This window comes from Dermacentor albipictus, chromosome 2 (assembly GCF_038994185.2).
Source record: "Dermacentor albipictus isolate Rhodes 1998 colony chromosome 2, USDA_Dalb.pri_finalv2, whole genome shotgun sequence".
Taxonomy (NCBI): Eukaryota; Metazoa; Arthropoda; class Arachnida; order Ixodida; family Ixodidae; genus Dermacentor; species Dermacentor albipictus.
In genome coordinates, this window is record NC_091822.1 from 174,705,899 (window position 1) to 174,722,479 (window position 16,581).

At 47.4% G+C, this 16,581-nt stretch overlaps 1 protein-coding gene and 1 long non-coding RNA gene across 3 annotated transcripts in view; both read right to left on the reverse strand.

Annotated features, from left to right (window-relative positions):
* Positions 1 to 16,581, reverse strand: part of LOC139056302 (zinc finger protein castor homolog 1-like) — a 599,701-nt gene that overhangs the window by 405,846 nt on the left and 177,274 nt on the right. Inside the window, exon 1 of one of the 2 annotated variants that reach the window (XM_070534447.1) lies at positions 13,390 to 13,475. The exons of the other annotated variant lie outside the window; for it this stretch is intronic. The gene's annotated coding sequence lies outside the window, so the exon portion shown is untranslated. Of the gene's footprint in view, positions 1 to 13,389; positions 13,476 to 16,581 lie in introns of those variants that run through there. 2 annotated transcript variants of the gene reach the window in all.
* On the reverse strand, positions 5,924 to 8,786 carry LOC139055616 (uncharacterized). Its single transcript, XR_011511886.1, has 3 exons — positions 8,476 to 8,786; positions 6,855 to 7,064; positions 5,924 to 6,021 (listed from the first exon to the last, which is right to left on the reverse strand). It is a non-coding gene; the product is annotated as an uncharacterized lncRNA (long non-coding RNA).

The following is a 16,581-nucleotide window of genomic DNA, read 5'->3' on the forward strand; positions in this document are numbered from 1 at the left end:
CCGAAGAAGCTAGCACATTTCATACAGAGGTTAAGTGTTTGCCATAATTATGAAATATACGCCGGGTTACTCGAGGGAATTTTCGAAAGCCTGCAAATGGGACAACAGCGTAAATTGCGCGACTGAGCGGAACCACGTACGCACAGCACATCAAAAGATGATGAATTTGCAAAAGTGCCCAGCTAAAGTTACATGCAAGCCGATATTGATTATTCTATCGAAAGGAAGAGGCGGTGTTTCTAAGCTGTGAAAATATGCGATACTTTAGATGATAACGATTGATGTGTAACCCTGATTCACCAATATACGAAACGGCTAGGAATAAAATCCTGCGTGTAATTGAACAATGAAAAAGAAAGATTGGGATAATTGAAGTCAAAGGATGAGTCACACGAACGTCAATGGCGCCTTTGCATACTATTCATAACCTAACCGAGGTTTCTTTCTACTCCTCAACTCCTTTCTTAGAATTGATTTTAAGCTGGTGGTACCTATATAGGCGTCGCCGGCTGCACCTTGTTTCGGAGCTCATGATAACAAGAAACCAAAACGAAAAAGTCGTCAGCCATTCCCCTTTGTGAAGGTTGATGACCAGTGAAGCTGTTTAGCACAAGACACAGAGGTGAGACAGAATTATGAACAAAGGTATGAACACATTTGTTGTCCTGGTGGGTGGTCATCGTGACGATGGTACGCATACACATTCTCGTATCACTTCTATTATTAAATGCGTAAGCATTTATATGCCTACCCAACGAGAAATTTGTCCGTCACGTAAGTCAATGAATGGCCCTGTAAACAAGCAAGCAACCAAGAAAAAAAAACAGTACCTGAAAGTTTACTGATCTTGAATATGGCGCCTCTTGATAACTAATCCACTGAAAATGCATAAGCTTTTGCATAGAATGAAGCCATTTTGCATCGAATTCGGGAGCTGAGTTTTTGCACACGCAGATTTGTTGACGGAAACCAAAAATACACAGAACCCTAACCGCAAACAGCTTTGCAGTAAAAAACTTGGAAAACGAATAAATACATTTACGATTCCATAGATGAGACGGAACAATCCACAAGCAGTGCAAAGTTCGCAGACTTACAATTCAACGATTGTGTGCAAATAAGAATGACTACCATTTCGATAACGCACGACACCAAGTAAGGGGTCGCATTCATAAAGCTTTTCGTTGGCAAGTGCTCTTTGCTGTTGGCTGCCGGTACTTATTAATGATGTGTAGAGCACCAGGACTGGCTGGAATTCGCTCTTACGAACAATTCTGTAGCGTGAGATGTATTTGGGAATACCGGGCTCAGGGAGCCGAATTCACAAAGCTTTTCGTTCGTAAGCGCTGTTTGCCATTGGCTAGACACTTGCTCCAATAATAATATGCCCCCGCTGGCAATTGGCTGTCACGCGCACTTACAAACATTTCTAGCCTAAGTGGGCACAGGTCGCGAAGGGAAGGCTGGCTGCGAGTTCTCTTCCGAGTAGCGTGGCGATGTCACGCGCGCATCTCTGTTTCTTCCAACTTCGTATCGCCAACTACCGAACGATTTATTACGCAGCGCCAAACTCATGAACCCGGCAACCGTGCAAGTCTCAGCAGTCCTCTGTTCTCTCTCTCTCTCTCTCTCTCTCTCTCTCTCTCTGATTTCTTCGTTCACGGCGTTGAATTACACGTCCGGCACCCCGACGGTCCCCCACGGTTACGCGTGCAGGAAAAACAACCGGCTGCAAAGCAAGGAGAGACTGCTTCGCCTGCTGTATACTATACAGCCTCACATATTGCGGCACACGGCTATCTCAGGGGGCACCCGCAGCAGCGCGCCAAAGTACCGTATACTACCGGATCGCGTCACGGCGTCGACCGGTCGGTCACGCGCCCATTATCACGTGCGAATTGCGGAGCGATCCCGATATCCGCGTGAGACGCGGAAAGCCGCGCGCGCCAACGGCAGCACAGCGGTGGCGCACGGCGGAGAAATCCAAAACGCGAACGTGGGAATCGCCTTCAAGGAAATAGCGGGGCGGCAAACGGCGCCGGGGTTAGCCGAGCCACCAAAGGGTGAAAAAGCGCGAGCAAGAAGCAGCCCGTACAACATACCCACAGACAACAACAACAACGCAAGACGGAGACGGCTGCTAACGGGCTCCGCGCACGCGCTGGCATCGACACAGCGCGCGCCTTCTTCGCGGTAGCGCCAACCGGTGGTGCTGAAAGCCGGCTTGGCGCGGTGGCGTATGGTCAAGCAGCATGCGCTGAATAAACATGGCGCGCCGCGGCGGCCAATGCTCGGCCGGTCACCCTCATCTGCAGGCGGAGCGCGCGCCCGGCCCCGACGAACGAGAAGCAGCGGGCGCGAGCCTCCTTCGCGGCCGCGATTACAAGCGCGTACGCACACACTATATACCGACCGCCGACTCGATTATAAGTCCCACATCCGCGGCCTTTTGTCTTTTGGGAGAACCGCAGCGTTCGAACGTATATGGTGGCCGCGGCAATCAGTTTGCCCGTTGCAAGGCCGACGGGCGGAAAGGTCCGCGAACGCTCCCTCCGGTATATGGAGGCTATCGGTCGAGACTTTAATCGCGTAGCGTTGTTTCGAACCGAACGGCATGCGTGCGATAGTTAGGAGAGCGCCGATCTCGTTGTAAATGCGCTGCGGGTGTGCACACGGCGAGGGTGCGATTGATTATTCTGCGCGTGTTGTTACCGGAGATGGTGATGCGACACCAATACGTAACTGGTTAACCGGCTGTTTAACGTTGAGTCGGCGTGAATTACCGTATCGGAAATTAATCACGCACTGTACCGAGCCCATATGCCGATGATAAGTAAATGAGATATTGGTGCACCATGCTACTCTATACTAGTGGCTGTCAACGATAGCGGCGTTAAGGACTTGAGCACATATAAGCCGTTTACAAATTATTTCCGTTTCGTTTCATCCTGGCAGTACAAATAATGTCGACATCAACGTTGCATACCTCTGTTTCGTAACGTCCTTTCAAGTGTGACCCTTCGTACACTACACCGTATATACCACGATAATTCCTATCGTGCATTCCATTTTAAAACTCCCAGCACGCAGGCGCCGATCGACCCGCTCAATTCTCTCGCAGCGGCCGGTGCCTCTTTGTCTCGCCATCTTCTCGTCTTGGCTCCGAGCCGCGTGATTCGCAGCCAAAGCTCGGGGCAAACGCGCACACTCGGAGTTTGCACATTCCTCGGGCCCAATTGTGCGGCAAATATACCGGCCAATGGCGGGCCGAAAGCGCGCGACCTACCGACCTACCTACCTACACTGTAAACGGAAATAACTCCGAGGTGGGAGTATACTGCTTGTCCTCTAGCGACCCCCCGGTTCGGAGTTTATTATGCTCCGTATGATCGGAGTAGAATTTTTACTCCGTACGAGCGGAATTTTTGCGTGGAATTATGGGAGGTTTTTTCTGTCTTTTTTTATTTTTTTGCTTTGCAATTGACGGAGTTTTTTCGAGGTGCAACGGGAGTATAAAAAGAGGCATCGCGTCAGTTTGCGCGAACATGTTTACATGCAGAGGCTGCTGGTCAAATTTCGAAATGTGCACACGAGACAGCGTCAAATTCGATGAAACAAGTCAATGAAAGCACATATATCATGACATACATAAACATTCCAGAAACGCCCAATGCAGAAATTTGAAAGACATCCCACGTACACGCGATACTCAAGAGGCAACGGTGCCAGTATATATAGCCACGATACTGTGTGCCTCGAAACCGCCAAGGGAGCAGCTGTGCTGTTTTCAGAATTATGACTCACATGCTCGTTCATACGAGATCTGCCTCTTTGAAACTAACAGAATACCTTAATCAACACAAAACTGTTAATTCAAAATAGGGAGAGAAAAAAAGTTAATGGCGTTATTTTTCAAAACTATGCCATTCTGTGAGTGCTGAAGCGACTTCGCACACTGCCGGCGTTCGCGGCCAAAAAGTAGTGCGTTAGTTACAGTAAGCTAGAAAAATGTAAGTGCATGTGCTGCATAGCAAAATTACATTTTTTCGATATAGTGGTAGCGTAGCAAGAAATTATTACGTGTGAGCATGACCCGCAGCAGCCGACGTAACACCGAAAAATGCGCAGACATACATTTTATACACCGCACTACTTGCTCTGAGTACAAGCAATCTGTCTCGGTTGCGAAAAGGAGCTACATCGCTGATCTGTCGAGTGAACCTCTAAACTCGTAGCCAGCAGGCATGCGTCTAAATCAGTGTCTCGGATAGAGCGTAATGTTAATGCAATATCGGAAGCAACGACGTGGCCAAAACCTATATGCGCGATAACAATTCGATTCACATCGCTCAATAAAAAGCTTTATTTTAAGCACACATATATACTTATGTCCTACCGTTTTTCTTCGGGCGAGGATATCCGTTCACAGATAAATAAAAACAGTTGCTTGCACTCCGGTCTTTCTCACTGGCAACACAGCACCGCAACGAACTTGGGTTACGCCATTCATGCGCGACTAGGACGGATGTCGTCGCTCGAACAGTGGCTGCTGTTGCCATTGCTACGCGGTCCTTACAAACATTACACCGGACGTTGTCAGCATGTACTCAAAAGGACATAGAAGTGGCATTTCACGTACTGAAGAACACAAGACAGGGTGACGCAGCACGGAAACACAGTCAGAACCTGAACCGACATCATGAGCCAGTGAGCAGCTTCGAGGTATACCTAAGCCTTTTTCCGCACTTGAAAACGTTGCTCTTGCATTCGTCGTTATCAGCAAAGTGATCAGAGCTAACGTACTTGAAGCTGAGATACAGTGAGCTTCAGGCGGCCTATAACACCTTCTGGAAGGAGATACGGGAAACAAATTGACGAAACGCTGTCACGGAACGACACTTCACAGACGTAAACAAACCGTCAGCCATGAGCACTGCCCGCTCCGCCGAACGCGCCCGGTCGCTGGCGAGGCGCACAGCCTCATGGGAAGCGCCACGTGACCAGCGGAGGGGAGTTTTCTAAAACTCCCTGTCGGAGTTTCACGGGAGAACAAGATTTTTAAGCGGAGTAAAATCGCGTCATGTCGCCTTAATACTCCGGCAGCTAGCCAGCGGAGTGAAACGAGGGAATGGCGCTGTTTTGCTCCCATACATCGGAGTAAATATTTGAGGAGGGGAGGTTATGGGGCACATCACCTCTTAAAAACTCTCAGCTGGGTTTATTTTCGTTTACAGTGTACGTATATACGGTGCTTGGCGGCGGAGCTACACTGGCTAACCTCCCTGTCATTCCTCCTCTTTGTCTCTCCCTTACAAAAAATTTTAGTAACATTTTATAAACCGTCTTTAGACAAATGTTACTAGAACCTATTGACATTCTATAAAACGTCTTTAGACACCGTAACAACTTCCTAGTAACCTCCTACCGACTATTGGCCACCGATATTGAATTGAAAGTATAGATATAAAATGTCGATAGAATTCTTACCGACTGCTTATTATCTTATGTCGTTAGAAAGTGTCAACTGTGAAGCGACTATTTATTGACCACCTTTATACATCCTAACAACTTGCTAGTAACATCCTGTCGACTATTCGCCACAGATAGTTGACAGGATGTTACTAGGAAGTCGTTAGGATGTATGAAGGTGGTTAATAAATAGTCGCTTCACAGTTTTTAGAAAGTACATAAAAATTTTATTCGGAGGTAATTACTTTTGCAATTATATATTGAAAAAGTAAGCTTTGATTATCTCTGAAAAAAATTTTTATTTGCTTCCTAAAAACTGTGCAATGACTATTTATTAACCACCTTTATATATCCTAACGACTTGCTAGTAACATCCTGTCAACTATCTGTCTTTGGCGAATAGTTATTGCCAAGTGGCTAGGTGTGGCATGCAACAGAAGAAGACGGGTTTCCATTTGTGCTTGAACACATCCATTTAATATCCCCGGGCTAGTAAGGAGGACGAGTTCTCCAGCTGCCCTGGAAGTAGGCTGAAATGTTGCGTTGTGTAGTCTAGAAACGAGAAAAAAAAGGCAATATATTAGTTTTGCTACAGTGACATTGCAACACACCATGCATCTGTTTCTTAAAAAGGAAGTGCACAAGAGACAAGCTTTCAATCCTGTGAGCTATAAACATCTCCACCTGTTTTGTGCAAAGTCCTAAAAATGCATGAAATGACAGAATTCGTGCATTAAAGCTGGGAGCGTGATGGATGTGCGTAACACCAACAGATGCACGACACATAAACTCTATCGTACCAATTGTCATCTACAAACAAAAGCTGTAAATCAACTTCAGTTTAATGAACTTCGATATTCGTATTGTGACTAGTACATGGAAGTTTCATGTGTGAATTATCTTAGGAAAGGCAAGGTGTCAGTCATAACTATGCTGCAGCTTTGCTTGGGCACAGGTACATAGAAGAGTTGATTTTTATGTTGCACTTAAGAACCACGAAATGATACAAGCAATATGTAAGCAGTTGAACAGGCATTACGGACGTTCTACAGCAAGATTAGAAAATGCCTTTGTCGTGCAGGCAGACATTGTCAAAGTGAGCTTGTTACTAAACATGTTAGCTTTCCACAAGACAGGATATTATATTATCAGTGCATTCATACGACCAGGGCCTCTATCACAAAAATACATATGCCAACAGTAATGACAATTTTCTTGTTATGGTGGCAAAGCTTGCATTATAATATGCTATTATAATCAGGTTAATAGCTATTTTAGCAGGAAAGAAAGGAGTATACCCTAAGATAGCACTGAAATTGCCATAAAAGGACTTTTGTTGAAAACTGCACAAATAATATTAAGATGCTTCTTTGTGACACACATACCTACTATGGTGTTGACCTTCTTGGAATCCAACGGATCCTTCTGTGGAAGGCATTTGACAGCCGCCCAAAGAAGGACCTCCCTTCAACGTCTTCTATTGAAAAAGGAGCTTTAAGGAGGCCCTCCGCGAAGTGAAAGCCTGAGTTGTTAGCATCCAGGCACAGCCTCTTCAGCAGGCCCTTTTCAACGTATACACCGTCACCGATGTCTACCTGTGAAAGAATACAACAACCAAAGATTCATTTTATACGCATTTGATCAAGGAATGGTTAGGAAGTAGGGTAAGGTTTGCAAAAACGGAAGTCGCTGCTTCTTGTTGATTCGGTTTAAAGAACAAAGCAGCCTTACGTATTCCATACATGCATTGTACTGAGCTGTGTACTTTTACGTAAGACTAGAAAGTATTGGGAACTTCAATGCGAAAGAAAGACATGCATCTGCCTAGAACTAAGCAAATGTGTGCCACCCCTTGACACAGAGTGCGATCTGGTGCTGTTTTAGTGATTAGCAGACATTGAAAGCTTCAAGCCTCATCGAGTATAGGGCCAAGCTGTGCTCGATTAGTGGCGCACAAGTGCTCGAGAACTATCAAACAAGATGCAATTGTCTTCAAATACAATTCTGACTTCCCCTTGCAGACATGCACTTTTAAATTTACTGACTGCACTTGGGCGTAAAGATTTTGTCTGACAGAGTGAATAAACAATATACACAAGCAGCATTTTCATAGTTAGCATAGTCTTTAATATGTACTGATACCTTCAATTTAGAAAACCCTGTATATTGGGCCTCATCAAACTAATTTCACAAAAGGTTTGTCAAGGTAGAAGCATAGAACTTTAGTCATTAGAAGACAGGTGAAAGGAGTTAATTATTGCAATTATTACTGAAAATTAAATTTCAGACAGCTCAACCCTATGAGAAATTGATGCAAGCAGTTTGTACATGCCACATAAGCATTTAGATATCAAAAATAGGGATTAGAGAAAACCTTCCCTTAGAGGTTCATTATTACAAGCAGCCATGCCCTCGAGAAGACATAACTTCTTTTTCTGTAGGCAGAAAGAGGCTCGAGTATTTTATTGACACATATATGTGCCCATGCATATATGTCATCTCTCTTGTAAACCTTTTTTTCATGTACATGCAAGGTGTGTTTATAACATCTCATTGTGCACAAAATTTGCGTAATAATTTAAAGACCGCGATTTTGTAGCGATGGTATTCCTTTGCGCTATTCGTTGGTAGGCTGACCGACGCCCCGGGCCGTGCTACGTACTGCAGCTGCCGGCCGTTAGCGGTGGGCGAGAAGAGTGATATAGAATCGAGGGGTAAGTATCGCTACAAAATCGCAGTCTTCAAATTATTACGCACTGCCGAACGAACACAAACTTTCAATGTGTTTTCATAATTGTGTGCCCATTCAGGCATAGCAATCAAGGCGGGTAGCAGAATGCAAGTACGCTGTAACATCAGAGGAAGCGTTCGTGAAATTGCTTGCTAAATGTGCACAGCAACATGGCTAACATACGATAGGAAAGCGCTTTGCTCTAGCTAGTTACACAACGCTCATTACGTAAATCATAAGCTTCAAGAATGCGCGCAAGCGCGAAACTTGCTTACCTTTCAAGACTTGGCAAACGCTCCTTCGTCTAACAGGTACAGAAGCACCGACGTTTCTCTGGCGCAAGCACTGTAGAACTGCCGATGAACTCCAGCTCCACAAAAGCACAACCTTCAACAGTCTTCCAAACACTACAATTCGAAGCCCCAGTACCAGACTTTTCACGAGAGCGCGGCTCCGGCAGCTCGGCAGAACAAAGGCAGCTCGGACGGGAGCTGTACTAGGGCACCCACTGACGACACTGGTGGATCGCTCGAAACACACGGCGAACTAATGGCGTTACACGAGTCCGGAGGGTTTGGGATGGTCACTGCACACAACAAGGAGCACGTTTTGTCTAGGTACTTCTAAAATTTAACTCAAATACCACCTTACTGCAGGGAGCACTCACGATAACCAACGTGGTGTGTCGACCAAACAAATACTACAGTAGCGCCACTCCGCGGTTTTTTTAGAAAAATGTATCTTAAATGAAAAAATTGCGTGTTTTTTCCTAATAAGATTTGATAGAGTCTTTTAATAAATTTATTTGGTCCAGAAGTGTGTACTTTGTACTTTGTGATACGAAGTTTAAGGAAATGTATATATAATAAAAACTAAGCGGATGTTGCCTTAAAGATTCGCAATTGCTTCAGGTGCATGCAGGTTGCAAAAGCACGGCCTTCGAGATCAGACTGTCACTCGAAGGAAGCCGTAGTAGGAGGCGGAGAGGCATTTAGGCCCCAATCATTGGGTTTACAGTGCCTAGGTAGGCTTCCTTATTTATAAAGTGTATACGGGGACTTCAGCCGAACCATGAGCGAGCTATACAGACGCACGCGGTACGATTCGGTGTCCGATCCGACGTGCGGCGCTGCATGCTACGGCATGAGCGGCGCGTAAGCTCCGCCCACATCCAACTCCCCAGCTTGAGTTCACATCCACGTCGAGAAACGCAATATAAACAACTCTGCACAACACTGCTTCGCTTTACGCGAAGGCTGTCGATAAAATTATGCCCCTGTGAGTGACAGAACACTTAACGACGGCGCGTTGTCCACTGACGGCTCCGCTAAAGCCAGCGATGATAGGGCCGGTAGGCATAGCTAGGCGGACGCTGCAGCCGACGGCGCTTGCGATCCAGTCCGAGCTCGTCGAAGAGTGCTTATTTTTGCCAAAACAATGAACACTGTACACTTAGGTCGGCCGTAATTAAATACAATTGGTTTACTCGACGCAGTCGTTGCGAAGGGCAAACGTGCAAGCGAAGCGAGCGGCCTCGCTCAGACGGTCGGTGTGTGATGTCTGCTCGCGAAATGCCCTCGCGTCGCGGCTCCCGATCTCACCAGTAGCTTAGTGCTAGTGTACAAGGCGCTGGTTTGCATAACAGGCACACGTTCGAGATAATTTTACTGAACTGGTAACTATTTCATGTCAGAAACAAACTGCAGCAGGCAAGGAAAAAGAATAACTGCGAGAAACCGGAAAGCCAGCACCGCCTCCGTGGAGGGAACGTCAGAGAACGTCACATGCCAGCCGCGCTGCCGTTGGCTTCGGCCAGACGACGGTGCAGTTGACGGACACGTCGGACGATGAAAATCTGCCCGGTTTGTCGCACGCCGGACGTCCGATCCGGCGCTTCGGCACGGCAAAACACCTCGATTCGAGCTGCAGTTTCGGCGCGTCAGACGCCGGATCGGACACCAAATCGGACCGTGCGTCTCCCGCTTTAGTTGGCGAAAACGAGCCGATCAGCGCGCCGTCTAGTGCGATGGTGCATGGCCTACGGGCTTCTTTGACACCTACTGAGCACAAATTCATGATCACCGCTCATATACACGCTTCCCATGGCACTAGCTGTCGTGTTTTCGAGAATACGTGCCCACATCTTGAATTGGTGAGACCATATTTCCTCTTAGCGTCCGGTATTAGAAGCAATTTTTTTCTATGAACATTCTACTATCATCTGTTACTAGGAAGTTGATTAAAAATTAGGAAAACAGTTACTGTGCAAAAAAACATTTTTTTAATGCAGCCAGTCTTTGCATATTCATTTATAGTTCAGATGCTGTTATATGTTCATTTTTCACTAAATCATTTTTAACAACTTTGTAGTAACCAGGGTTACTAGAAAGTTGATTGCAAATTGTGGAAAGTTACACCTGTCCATGAAACAACACTGTCTTGCACCAGCCATGTTCACTGAATAATTATAACCTTATTGAATAATATTCATGCATGTTTTGTAACTTGGGTTATGTACTTTAAGAACATAATTATTTTTATTACCTTCTTATTGAATCGTGTTTCTAAAAAGTTAAAATAGTGTGTCTTAACTTTCTAGTAACTTTCTTTTTACATACTGAAGTTAGAAAAGAAGTAACCAACTTTCTTTTGACAAACGTTACTAAAAAGTAAAAGTCAGTAGGATGTTACTAAAGTTGATAGGATGTTGATAAATGTTCTAAAGAAAGTAAGGACGCATTTTTGTATGGGCTTGGCGGCGGAGCCAAGAAAAGAAAGCAACACCGCGTTCGTGCCTCGAGACTCCCCGTTTCCATGAAAGCAACAAGCGCACAGAACAGAAACTGTATCCGTTAGACGAAACAATTCAAAGAAAATGTCCATGAAACGACGCGTATATACGGCGAGCGAGGTCGCGAAAATCCTCCGTGCTTGGCGCATTCACCATTGGCGCTCCTTTCGCTTCATGAAATATTTGTTTCTGCGATGACGTCTTCCCGGGAAGCTTAAGCTTGGCTCGTGTTCCTAGGCGGGCTCGACCTGGCGCATTCGAGCCACACACGGTATTAGTTACCCGCCCCCTAATACGCGTGCGCGCCCCTGTTTGCGCGGAGACGTGTAGGTGCTATGCACTTCGCGGCAGCGTGTCCTTGCACATCGTCTTGCTAATACAGTGCAGTATTATGGAAGCGGAAACTGTAGACGTTGTCAATTCATCGCGCAATAAATGTATAGAGCTCCTATATAGCAGGTGACCATGGCCTGTTGAGCGGCTAGCGCGTATACGTGTGCTGGCCAACCCTCGCAAGGAAACGATGTGACCCCCGATGGATGCACCGAGTCAAGTCAACTTTATGTGCTAAAGTCTGTGGGTTTGGCTGACAGTTAGCCGTCTCTTATTCGTTGCCTCCGCCTTTCGCAACAGTGCACGATTCTAAGTAGGTGCAGACGAAGCACGTATATACCGTCTTTTAAATATGGCACGCGCGTGTGCGTCAGTCGTTGTGTACTATTTGCCTCATTCGTTCGCGCTATGCCTCGGGAAGGTTATTTAGGGATCACCTTGTTTTACAGAAGAGCCATATGGCGCTTCCGTCCGACGGAAATATGTAAAAGACAGAAAGTAGAGAGAGAGAGAGAGAGGACGCGAGCGCGGTCCTGTCCGGGGGAGACAAAAAGAAGCGACGTCGCCTGGCCTAAATTTCTCGAGCGTCGCCGGATGGGAGACGCAGGAGCAGAGAGCAAACATTTGCTCGCAAAAAAAAGGAGCAGCGCGTTCTCTCCGTGACTGATTGACTTCGCGTGAACGGCACACCCGCCAGAAACGGAAGAACGAAATCAAGAAAACGCCGAACAATACGCGAATCGTCGTCGAGGGGTGAAGCGGCGAGAAGAGCGCCACGCGCGCGACATGTGCGCATCCTGCAGGTATACGAGGCCGACGCGCTGTTGATCGCGTGCCTTCGTTGCGTGATTTCGTCGCAGCATGCTTTCGTTGTGACAATGTGGGTGGAGCGGTGCTCGGATGACTGATGATTCGGGGAAAAACAGATATAGCATTGTAATATAGAATTGTTAAGATCGTCAGGTCCACATCTAACCAAGGCAACAGACTAATTCTTGCCTTCGCGTTGTGTTACCCACCGTGGTTGCTCAGTGGCTATGGTGTTAGGCTGCTGAGCACGAGGTCGCGGTATCGAATCCCGGCCACGGAGGCCGCATTTCGATGGGGACGGAATGCGAAAACACCCGTGTACTTAGATTTAGGTGCACGTTAAAGAACCCCAGGTGGTCGAAATTTCCGGAGTTCCCCACTTCGGCGTGCCTCATAATCAGAAAGTGGTTTTGGCACGTAAAACGCCATAATTTAATTTTCTTCGCGTTGTGTCATTCTATTAGATGTTGCAAATAATTTCCATAACCCGCTGTGGAGGCTTACTGTCTATGACGCTGCGCTGCTAAGCACAAGGTCTCGGGTTCATTTCCCGGCCATGGCAGCCCCACGCGCACACACACACGCGCGCGCGCACGCACATTGACACACATATATTCGGACATCTCGTGATGCTGTTGAAACACAGCGTAACGGAATGAACGCAATGTCGTTATTGCTGTGGCTTGCCAAACGTCCGCCGTTCAGCATAAGCCTTCCAAGCGCGCGCACAGAGTCACCTCGAAGTCCAAAACTTGCCCACAAATAGTGTCTTACTGCCTTCGCTCAATACAAAAAGTAAAACGTGAGCCTTTAGATCCCTGAAGGGCATAACGAAATAAACTAAGAAAAGGGAAGGAAGTGTCCCATACGGCCGCGCACCATATCAAATGCGATATAGCGCCTGAGGTATATACCACGTCGGTGTAGCCACCATACGCAAGAGGGAGGACGACCGCAACAGCAATACCAACAAGAGGGTGGGAACCGTAGCTCGCTACTGCCTACACACATTATACGCGCATCATTGGGCGCGGCAAATTCAGCGACACGGACCCGCAACATCAGCACGCCAACAACAGGGACACAGTCACGCCACTGTCCCTGCCCGCCGTCGAAAAACCATCCGTCTCCCACCACGAAAGGACGGGCCGGGAGGAAGCCGCAGCGTAAACGAGCATGGAAAAAAAAAAAGAGAGGACGAGAAAGGATCAACACTTTCCTGTCATAGTGACGCTTATTTATAAACAGCACTCACCGGAGAAGTGAATGTTTTCTGCATCAAAAGCGACGCGCACCTTTGAACAGCCTTCGCGGCGTATTATTCGTCGGGCTCTGTGTACAAAGTGTTTTTCGACATTTCTCGCACCGTTTTCACAGCTTCCACGCCGAAACGAATCCCGGTTGCGCACAGTCCAGAGGCGCAGAAAAGCAATGAAAAGGGCGAGGGGGGGGGGGGGGGGGCTTCCATGCCGATAAAGAAGAATGGCTCGCATAAAGGACAGCGCGGCCGACAATAAACTGGAGGATTTTCTGCTGCAAGGGAAAAGTATACCTCGCGTGCTCAGCTATGTGCGCATGTGCGCGTTTCGAAAACTTGCAACACGCGCGCGAGGCAGGATCGGCTTCAATGCGCGCCGCTATAGATTTGCCAAGCCCGGCGGCAGCTCCGATCATCATTCTCTCTCCCTGACCATCAAACCATCATTAATCTTCCTCTCCTCCTCGCCAGTTCCGTTTTGGGGAAAAGGAGCGCGCCTCTGACGACGACGACGACGACGTGCGGGGAGGTGGTGGTGCTGGAGGCGACCTCGAGCGTGACAGCAGCCAGCGCGGCGCGAGGGTTGCCGAATATAGGGAAGCGGCGCCCGCAAGAAAAAGGAAACGACGGATTCGCCGGGACTAAAAGGGGGAAGCCGCGCTGGAGGAGGGAGAAAGACAGAGGGAAGCAGGGGTCGAGCAAAAGGTAAAGCGTCGTCGAGGCAGGGTTCGCGCGAGAGGCCCTGGGACCGCTCGCTGGCCCTCTGTCGAAACAGAGAGAGAGTGAGGGAGAGACTCCGCTCGGCTTCTTCACTGGTGCGTGCTGTACTATACTGCGGCATACGGCCTATATGTCGGAACGGGTGCGGGTGATCGGGAAGCGAACGATGAGGCGAGCGAAACGGAGGAGGATGCGACAGATGTCCCGTCCCTAGAGCGCATTGTTCAAACGGTGGATTTCCGCAAGGAGGGACGGACTGTTGTAACCCTTCGCCGCACGGCGGCTAGAGGGCTTCTTTTTTGTCTGGCCGCCGGCTAATTGTGGCTACGGCTTTAGGTGCGCGAGCGTAACGAATGGCGGCCTCTGCCGGCTACGGGCCGAGCCAAAACCCATTCGAAACTGACCGCGCGCGAAAAGACACGCGGGGGTACACATGGGCGAGCGGTTGTGCTGCTGTCAGAGCGGACGAAAGGAAATGAGCGATTCGTTTGGCGTGCTTTTGTTTCGTGGCGGCCCGCGTTGGAGTGTATCCCTGCATGCACGGCACGCCGGTTGTCGCAACCTCTGCTCTGTGGACAAAGGCGAGGCCGGCTTGCCGGTTGACTTTAATTCTGGACTGCCCGCTGTTTGCTCTGCGAATTCGCGGACTGTACGCCTTATCCGCCAATAACCGAAGAATGACCCGGGCTTATATCACCCACGCCACTCGGTTGGTCTAAAGTTAGCCTCGATTTTAAACCAGGAGACTGACAACGTAACCGAAGTGAACGAGTCGCGATATGTGGGAATATATCTGTTTTTTTTTTACGAACGATCTTAAATTGTGATATAAAGCGTCATCTTTTCTTTTCCGTTCTCCCCCAACTTATAACACAATATTGAAATGCAGCGACTACCTGTAGCTGCCATTGCGTGTTGGCAGTCTTGTTATGGATACTGCACAAATTTGTCTCGGGAAAAGGCACATGTCACTTCCACAATATATCAAAGATACCCGACTAATACCCCTGTCACACTAGGAGATTTAATGTCATTTGAACCGAATGGCATTCGGTGCAACGAATGTCATTCGCCCGCGGAGGTGCTACACTCGAAAAATTAATGTCATTCGGTGGCGATGTCAATGGCGATCATTCCGAAAAAAAACGGGGCGACTAAAGTAGAACAAGGAAGGAGTAAACTGCTCATAAGCAATGCATTTATTTTAAAATACATTTTGGAACGTCGCTTCACCGAAAAAAAAATATTTTAGTACTGCGTGTAGAAAAAGTTGTTCTATTTCAGACTGTGCGGCCAGTATAAGCCAAAACAAGACTTAGCCGCCTGAGTAGCCGACAAATTGAAAACAAAATGGCTGACATGGCGACACTGGAGCAAGACGCTAAGTTGCAGCTGGTGAAGCGATTAGTTGCTGCGCACTTTGCATTGCGAGCAAGGCGTAATAATAAGAGGAAGCGATTAGACGCTCTAATAGACGCACAGTCAAGACGGAGTGACGAAATTGAGCAGCGTATTCAAGCGAACTCGTTCACTGTTGCGGCTGTGATGGCAAGTTGTTCCATTGTTCACCGAGAGCGTTGGACATTTCAAAGAAATGAGCGCTGGTTTGAAGATACTTTGCCGAACCTTGGTGAAAATCACTTCAAGCAAGCTTTTCGTGTATCGCCGCCTACGTTCAGGTATTTGGTGGAATCGTGCAGATCCGTCTTGGAGCGCCAAACGACACGATTGAGGAAGCCGATCTCCGTGGAAAAGCGAGTGGCGGTGGGACTGTACAGATTGTGTTCTAGTGCAGAGGACAGAACCATCGCGCACCTTTTTGGCATCGGCAGGTCAACAGTGAACGTGCTGTGCAGAGAATTCTGCAAGGCGGTAATTGATCAACTTGAAGGGGAATGGCTTCACATGATCCGCCGCCAAGAATTGAAACAACACATCAGGGAATTTTTTGCTCTGAGTGGCTTTCCTCAGGGTATTGGCGCTCTTGACGGCTGCCACTTTTGTGTGTCGCCACCGAAGGAGAACGCCGTGGATTACCACAACTATAAAGGATGGTAAGCACTACGCAAAGGTTTTTTTTTTTTACTTTTATAACACCATTTCACGAACACAGCTTGGATCTTGTGTCTATAGTTTGGGAAATATTAAACTTCTTATGGGCGTTTTACTGTCCAGAGAAAACTACGTATGAAATTTAAAGATTATAATTTTCAGTCTTTCGTTCTTGTTTGTTATCAAAGTTTTATAAATTTGACTTGCGAGAGGTTGCTTCATTACATTTCTTGTAGAGCATATTTTTTGTTAGCATGGCACAACACTATTGCTGCTTAGTAGCGGTGGTCTCTTCAGCAGCACTATGGACACAAATGACTTGTACCATTTGGTCAGAAAATTGCAATGCAGAATACACTGAAGTGCATAATCATATTTATGTATTGCTTTCTGTGCAGGTACAGCATCATACTTCTG